Source organism: Schistocerca serialis, unplaced genomic scaffold (assembly GCF_023864345.2).
Source record: "Schistocerca serialis cubense isolate TAMUIC-IGC-003099 unplaced genomic scaffold, iqSchSeri2.2 HiC_scaffold_617, whole genome shotgun sequence".
Taxonomy (NCBI): Eukaryota; Metazoa; Arthropoda; class Insecta; order Orthoptera; family Acrididae; genus Schistocerca; species Schistocerca serialis.
Window position 1 is genome coordinate 15,001 of NW_026048208.1, and position 7,500 is coordinate 22,500.

At 46.9% G+C, this 7,500-nt stretch overlaps 1 non-coding gene across 1 annotated transcript in view; it reads right to left on the minus strand.

The window, feature by feature from the left end:
- The window catches only part of LOC126448614 (small subunit ribosomal RNA), a 1,909-nt gene extending 1,198 nt beyond the window's left edge, over positions 1–711 (minus strand). The window contains exon 1 of the ribosomal RNA XR_007584157.1: positions 1–711. This exon is cut by the window's left edge and continues 1,198 nt beyond it. This is a non-coding gene — a ribosomal RNA (small subunit ribosomal RNA).
- Positions 712–7,500: the final 6,789 nt, after the last annotated feature.

Below are 7,500 nucleotides of genomic sequence, written 5' to 3' on the forward strand. Positions count from 1 at the left end.
CACGATACATGCCAGTTAAACACCGACGGGCGGTGAACCAACAGCGTGGGACACAAATCCAACTACGAGCTTTTTAACCGCAACAACTTTAATATACGCTATTGGAGCTGGAATTACCGCGGCTGCTGGCACCAGACTTGCCCTCCAATAGATACTCGTTAAAGGATTTAAAGTGTACTCATTCCGATTACGGGGCCTCGGATGAGTCCCGTATCGTTATTTTTCGTCACTACCTCCCCGTGCCGGGAGTGGGTAATTTGCGCGCCTGCTGCCTTCCTTGGATGTGGTAGCCGTTTCTCAGGCTCCCTCTCCGGAATCGAACCCTGATTCCCCGTTACCCGTTACAACCATGGTAGGCGCAGAACCTACCATCGACAGTTGATAAGGCAGACATTTGAAAGATGCGTCGCCGGTACGAGGACCGTGCGATCAGCCCAAAGTTATTCAGAGTCACCAAGGCAAACGGACCGGACGAGCCGACCGATTGGTTTTGATCTAATAAAAGCGTCCCTTCCATCTCTGGTCGGGACTCTGTTTGCATGTATTAGCTCTAGAATTACCACAGTTATCCAAGTAACGTGGGTACGATCTAAGGAACCATAACTGATTTAATGAGCCATTCGCGGTTTCACCTTAATGCGGCTTGTACTGAGACATGCATGGCTTAATCTTTGAGACAAGCATATGACTACTGGCAGGATCAACCAGGGAGCTGCGTCAACTAGAGCTGAGCAGCCGGCCGCCCGGGAGTGTGTCCCGGGGGCCCGCGCGAACACGCAAGCGTCCGCTCAATTATTCTGCAAACAGGAGGAGGCTGAGCTCCCCTGCACAACACACCTCGAAACCCTCTCAGGTCCCGGCGGCGCGCAGCGCCGTCCTAAGTACTTGGTCGGGTTCGAGAGAGGCGCAATCGCCCGGAGTTAGGCGAGTAGACGCTTTAGGTGCGACCACCCGTGCTCCCAACTGAGCTTGCCGCTGCCGACAGAGGCCCGGGAGCGTGCTGTCGTGGCATTGCCGGCGGGAGACAACACGCGCCACCTACGGTGACCGGCAGCTCCAACGCCAGCGCCACAGAAGGACAAAAGCCCCACTTGGGTGCCGAAGCGAACTCTCCCAGCACAGCGCACGCGCCAACACGTCCGCACAGCTGCGATACAAACCACCTGCGAGAACCGCTGGGGCGACCGAGCAGCAGACGGCGTCGCGGCGCCGAGCGCCGGGCGGCGGCGCATCCTCAGCGCACACAGTCCTCAATCGGACCAGCACACTGCAGATGGCCACCGCGCTTCGCACCGGGCCCGCGAGGACCTACTTTGGCCGCAAGGCGCCGCGAGCAGGGGGCGCCGGCGCGCAGCTGCGCCGCCTGCCGCGTCCGTCGGCCGGCGCGCCTGCCACTGGCCGCCCCCACCAGCCGGCTGTAGCGCGTGCGCCCACGCACCGCGCTGCCAGCACGCCGGGCGGCCCCCCCTCACCGGCCGGGGACGGTCCCACCCAGCCACCGCCGCGTATCGCCTCACACCCAGATCCCCTTTCACGTTCGTGGGCATGGTGGGTCCCCTTTCACGTTCGTGGGCATGGTGGGTATCCATGAAACAACCGGTTAATAGCTCGACCGATCGTCGCCAACACTGATTCACCTCTAGCGAGAACAACCGCACCACAACGGGTTACCAGTTGTTCATTTGCGTAACGTCACCAGCAAACGTAGACGTCCATCGCCATTTGCAACGAGTATTGCATGCCTGTGTCAGGTGTCACAACACACTACGTCTGCCCACATAGACGCAACAACATGTGCACGCCTAGAGAACACGTGGAAGGTAGCCCCCGTACGTATGCGGTGTCCATTGCGCGAACGACTGTCAGCCGGCCTCTGCAGCATGTCGCAGATGTGGAACGCGGTGCAACATGCTATCACAGTGTGTGAGAAGAGACGACTACGTCCGAATACACGCTCCACTACATCAACAGACTGCTCATGCTGATCGCCATCCAGGGCGTCCGTTCCTCCCACACGTCTGAATGGCGTACCACACTGCAATCCAGCTCCTAAAGGGAGACGACACGTAGCTGCGTCCACAATATTTGGACTGTATGGTCCGCCGTTGCTAGGCGCAGTCGTCGTACGGTCACACATGTGCCACGATGTATCATTCAGTACATACGGACCAATGTGCAGCACAGTTTGTGGGTTTTGCGTACATCCGCGGACAGGTGACAGGCCGTACCACAACGTAGGCTGAGTACGTCGGCATGCGAAGGGCATTGAACATGCAAACTTCTCAACGACCAGCTTGCGAAGGCAGGGGGGAAGGGGGGGGGCATGTACGTCCTGCTGCTATCCACATTACAGTGTATAGCAGGAGCATGTGGAAAGTCAGCAACACTTGCAAGGTGTTTAACATGACGCGATACACAGGGGACCGGGCAGTGCGAATAGCGAACTATATTGCGAGGGTTGCGGTTAGGCAACACTACACTAATTTAACGAGTTGCATAACAATTACAGAGCAGGTTCAGCGACAACGTGCGTCAGGTTAAGGCGCAATATAGGTTAGGTTGAGGCGCAATATGGGTTACGTTAAGGCACAAATTAGGTTACGTTAAGGCACAAATTAGGTTACGTTAAGGCACAAATTGGGTTACGTTAAGGCACAAATTGGGTTACGTTAAGGCACAAATTGGGTTACGTTAAGGCACAACATGGGTTACGTTAAGGCACAACATGGGTTACGTTAAGGCACAACATGGGTTACGTTAAGGCACAACATGGGTTACGTTAAGGCACAACATGGGTTACGTTAAGGCACAACATGGGTTACGTTAAGGGGGGACGTACATGAAAATGACCAAATTTGTGAAAAAAATTTTATTGGCTCTTCATTTACTACATGGTATTGAAATTTCAATTACCAAATATTACGTTCCAATTCCGCTTCTAAGGGGGAAAAAAATAATAATTTGTAATAGCTTGCACAGGGCGACGCCCCCCCATCTTGGTCTTCATCCTCTCGTATATCTATTTATACTGCGTTTTTTTCCAGTTTTGTGCAGTCACAATGCAGGGAACGTTTGTGTACTACATCAAGAAGGCTGTGGAATAATATCTCTGCCGCTGGTTTTATATTCTTTGATTTATAGCGTTTGTTTACGAGTGTTTGTTTGGAATACATTTTTACGAAAGTTGTAAGTAGACTTGTTATTATATTTTGCAGCATGCCGCGTTCTAGTAAGGTGTTTAAAAAGGTTAGAAAGTGTCAAGCTTCTCGATGTAGTAAAGACAACTTGAAAACCAGCCCCATAATAACAAATGGAAACGATACTTCAACCAAGAAAGCGAGTGCTTCGAGAAGGAAAATTGACAGCTGTCAATCACTTGATGATTGTGGCTCAGACACTCAAGCTACTAGTGGTTTTAGGCTTATTGATTTGAAAATACTATCTGATATTATATCATCTGCTTGTGTATGTGCTGACTGTGGTGCAAAAAGTTTGAGATTATATGACGAAGAAAACAGAATTGGAATAGTGTGTATGTTGCATCTTACTTGTGAAAGCTGTCATTCAGACACTGCTTTTAGAACTTCGGCATCAAGTAACCGGATATATGAAGCAAATATGCGTTTAATATATGGCATGAGATGTTTGGGCATAGGCAGGGAAGGTACCAGACTGTTTTGTGGGATCATGAACATGCCACAACCAAGTGCTAGGTACACCACTGGAAATAAAACACTGCTAAGTGCTCTTCAAGAGGAAGTGGAAGAAAACTTGAAGTCCTCTGCAAAGGAAGCTGTGAAGATGAATAGTGAACTAAAGACAGAAGCAGATAACACGCCAGACACCGATTTGTGTGTGTCATGTGATGGAACGTGGATGAAGCGTGGACATACATCACTGTATGGAGTATCATCTGTCATTAGTGTTGATACTGGAAAAATTCTTGACGTTCAGGTAATGAGCAAATATTGCTATAGCTGTGTACTCGGAAAGAGAGCTGGTGAAGTGGAAGAAAATAAGTGGCAGGTTGAACACAAGAAAGTGTGCTGTAGAAATTATTCTGGTTCTAGTGGTGGAATGGAACCTGCAGCTATGAAACTTATGTTCCATCGAAGTGTGGAAAAGTACGGTGTTAGATACACAAAATACCTTGGTGATGGTGACTCCAGCTCCTTCAAAACTGTTTTGGAAAGTGAACCTTATGGTCCCCATTGTGCTATAGAAAAGTTGGAATGTGTTGGACATGTGCAAAAACGAATGGGAGGCAGACTTTTAAAATTGAAACGTGAATTGAAGGGCAGGAAACTTGAGGATGGAAAACTTTTAGGTGGTCCCAACAGACTCACAGACAAAGAAATTCATTCTTTACAAGTGTACTATGGCAAGGCAATAAGGGACAACAGTGGAAATTTGAATAACATGCAGAAGGCTGTGTGGTCTATTTATTTTCATAAACTATCCACAGATGACAAACCTGTACATAATTTGTGTGACATATCGTGGTGCAAATTCAAGCAGGCTGAGCGTGATGGCATGAACTATTCACACAAGCACAGTTTACCTGTGGCTGTTTTAAGTGCTATAAAACCAACATTTAGGTGTTTAGCAGAGCCAGACCTCCTACGAAAGTGTGTGCATGGAAAGACACAAAACCCTAATGAAAGTTACAACTCACTGATTTGGAAACGTTGCCCAAAAACAACATTTGTTTCAACAATTATTGTTGAAATTGCTGCATATGATGCTTGTTTAGTTTTTAACAATGGTAATCTTGGAAGAATAAAAACTCTACAGAGGCTAGGATTTCATCCAGGAGCTTTCACCTATTCAATATTGAAGGACATCGATGACAAAAGAGTTGCTGCGGCTGATATTACAGCCAATAAAATTGAACAGCAGGTTAACCAAAGAAGACAAGCAAAGAAGAGACTGCTTGCAGATGAAGAGGAGTATGCATATGGCTTGCACTAGTTCACACAGAGACGGTAAGACCTAATACAAACACTATCAAATCATTGATTCAGTTTTCCCGTAACTTACATTTTTATAACTTTATGTACCTTTTTCTCAAAAACCACAAAAGGTAGAGAAGTGAAATTTGGTATATGACTAGTCAGTACTATAGTGAAAAATTCTGTGGAAGGAATTTTCATTTAATAAAATAGTAAGGTATTTATGGTAGAAAATATTCCTTAAATTTGATATATTATTTTTCAGGGAAATTGGGAGACCCGTAAAAACTGAACAAAAGAAGATATAAAAATTCTGCTCCACAGAGTTTTGTAATTATTTGGTATGAAAGTGTGTACAAAAATTCATTAACATTGCTCTCACAGTTTTCTCAAAAAAGGAACATTTGTAATTACATTGTTGAAAAAAAATTAATTGTTAATAATTAAAGATGTAAAAGGTCAATAAAAATGAAAATTTAGGTTCATATGCGCATAACATTTCTTAATAACTGTACCAAATTTGGATTGATTATCTTAAAAAATTAGAGTTTTATAAAATACTTTTAAAATTACTGCAGTTTCGTGTACGTCCCCCCTTAAGGCACAACATGGGTTACGTTAAGGCACAACATGGGTTACGTTAAGGCACAACATGGGTTACGTTAAGGCACAACATGGGTTACGTTAAGGCACAACATGGGTTAGGTTAAGGCACAACATGGGTTAGGTTAAGGCACAACATGGGTTAGGTTAAGGCACAACATGGGTTAGGTTAAGGCACAACGTAAGTTAGGTTAAGGCACAACGTAAGTTAGGTTAAGGCACAACGTAAGTTAGGTTAAGGCACAACGTAGGTTAGGTTAAGGCACAACGTAGGTTAGGTTAAGGCACAACGTAGGTTAGGTTAAGGCACAACGTAGGTTAGGTTAAGGCACAACGTAGGTTAGGTTAAGGCACAACGTAGGTTAGGTTAAGGCACAACGTAGGTTAGGTTAAGGCACAACGTAGGTTAGGTTAAGGCACAACGTAGGTTAGGTTAAGGCACAACGTAGGTTAGGTTAAGGCACAACGTAGGTTAGGTTAAGGCACAACGTAGGTTAGGTTAAGGCACAACGTAGGTTAGGTTAAGGCACAACGTAGGTTAGGTTAAGGCACAACGTAGGTTAGGTTAAGGCACAACGTAGGTTAGGTTAAGGCACAACGTAGGTTAGGTTAAGGCACAACGTAGGTTAGGTTAAGGCACAACGTAGGTTAGGTTAAGGCACAACGTAGGTTAGGTTAAGGCACAACGTAGGTTAGGTTAAGGCACAACGTAGGTTAGGTTAAGGCACAACGTAGGTTAGGTTAAGGCACAACGTAGGTTAGGTTAAGGCACAACGTAGGTTAGGTTAAGGCACAACGTAGGTTAGGTTAAGGCACAACGTAGGTTAGGTTAAGGCACAACGTAGGTTAGGTTAAGGCACAACGTAGGTTAGGTTAAGGTACAACGTAGGTTAGGTTAAGGTACAACATAGGTTAGGTTAAGGTACAACGTAGGTTAGGTTAAGGCGCAATGTCGGTTAGGTTAAGGTACGATATAGCTTAGGTTAAGGTACACATTGTTGTAGGGAAAGGTGTATTTGGGGGGGGGGGCGGCGGCAGGTTCGTTGATAGTGATTATCGTAAGTGCATGCCTGCGGGATCATCCGATTTGTCACGTCAGGATGCACTTGTGGCTCATGACAGGCGGCGCTCCGATTCCAAGGTTGTGGCAGATCTGTGTCTTTCATTCCTGCCATTGTTTGTGTACTGTGACAGGAGGCAGTATGGTGATGTTGGGTGCACCCCTGTGTAGGACATGTGTGGGTGTTCGTGGCTTAGCTGAGCAATGGCGGATGTCGGAAGGGTGGGATATTCTGTTTTCTGGGTGGACCTCCCGGTCTGGTTATGATAGTGTGGATTGTGTAATGTGGCGGAGAGGATGCACCGGATGTTCTTCCATGCTGGTGGTTAGATATTGTGTGTGTGCCTGTTAGAGGCAGAGAGTAGTGTGTGATAGTGTCTGGCTGACGTGTGGTTCTCATTGTGTGCAGAGTCTTTCAGCATGTATAGGGACGGTTGTATATATTATCTGTATTCTGATGGCTCTGCATTTATTACTAATCAGTGCCGTGTATACGGTTACTCTGGTTCCAGTCGAAACTGTTCTATCTCTGTACATTAGTGACACTGCGGCTCCACTATGTTGCTGCCCCTGTCGGCCGTTTCCCCCAGTGTATGGCTAGTGATTATCAGCAATCAGTCTATTAGTCAATACCGGTAGTGTGACGACTTCAAATGTCCGGGATGGGGGAAGCTAAACCCTTCCCGTGGGTCAGGGCCTAGAAAGACTCTTCCCACGCAGGAGGCTCGGACTGTCGTTACTCTTCCGAGAAATATATTTGCCCAGCGTTTTTTGCGACTGCGAGTGCAACGCCAGGAGGCTCCGACTGTCGTTACTGTTCCGAGATATATATTTGCCCAACGTTTTTTGCGACTGCGAGTGCAACGCCCACGGGTACCGACATGG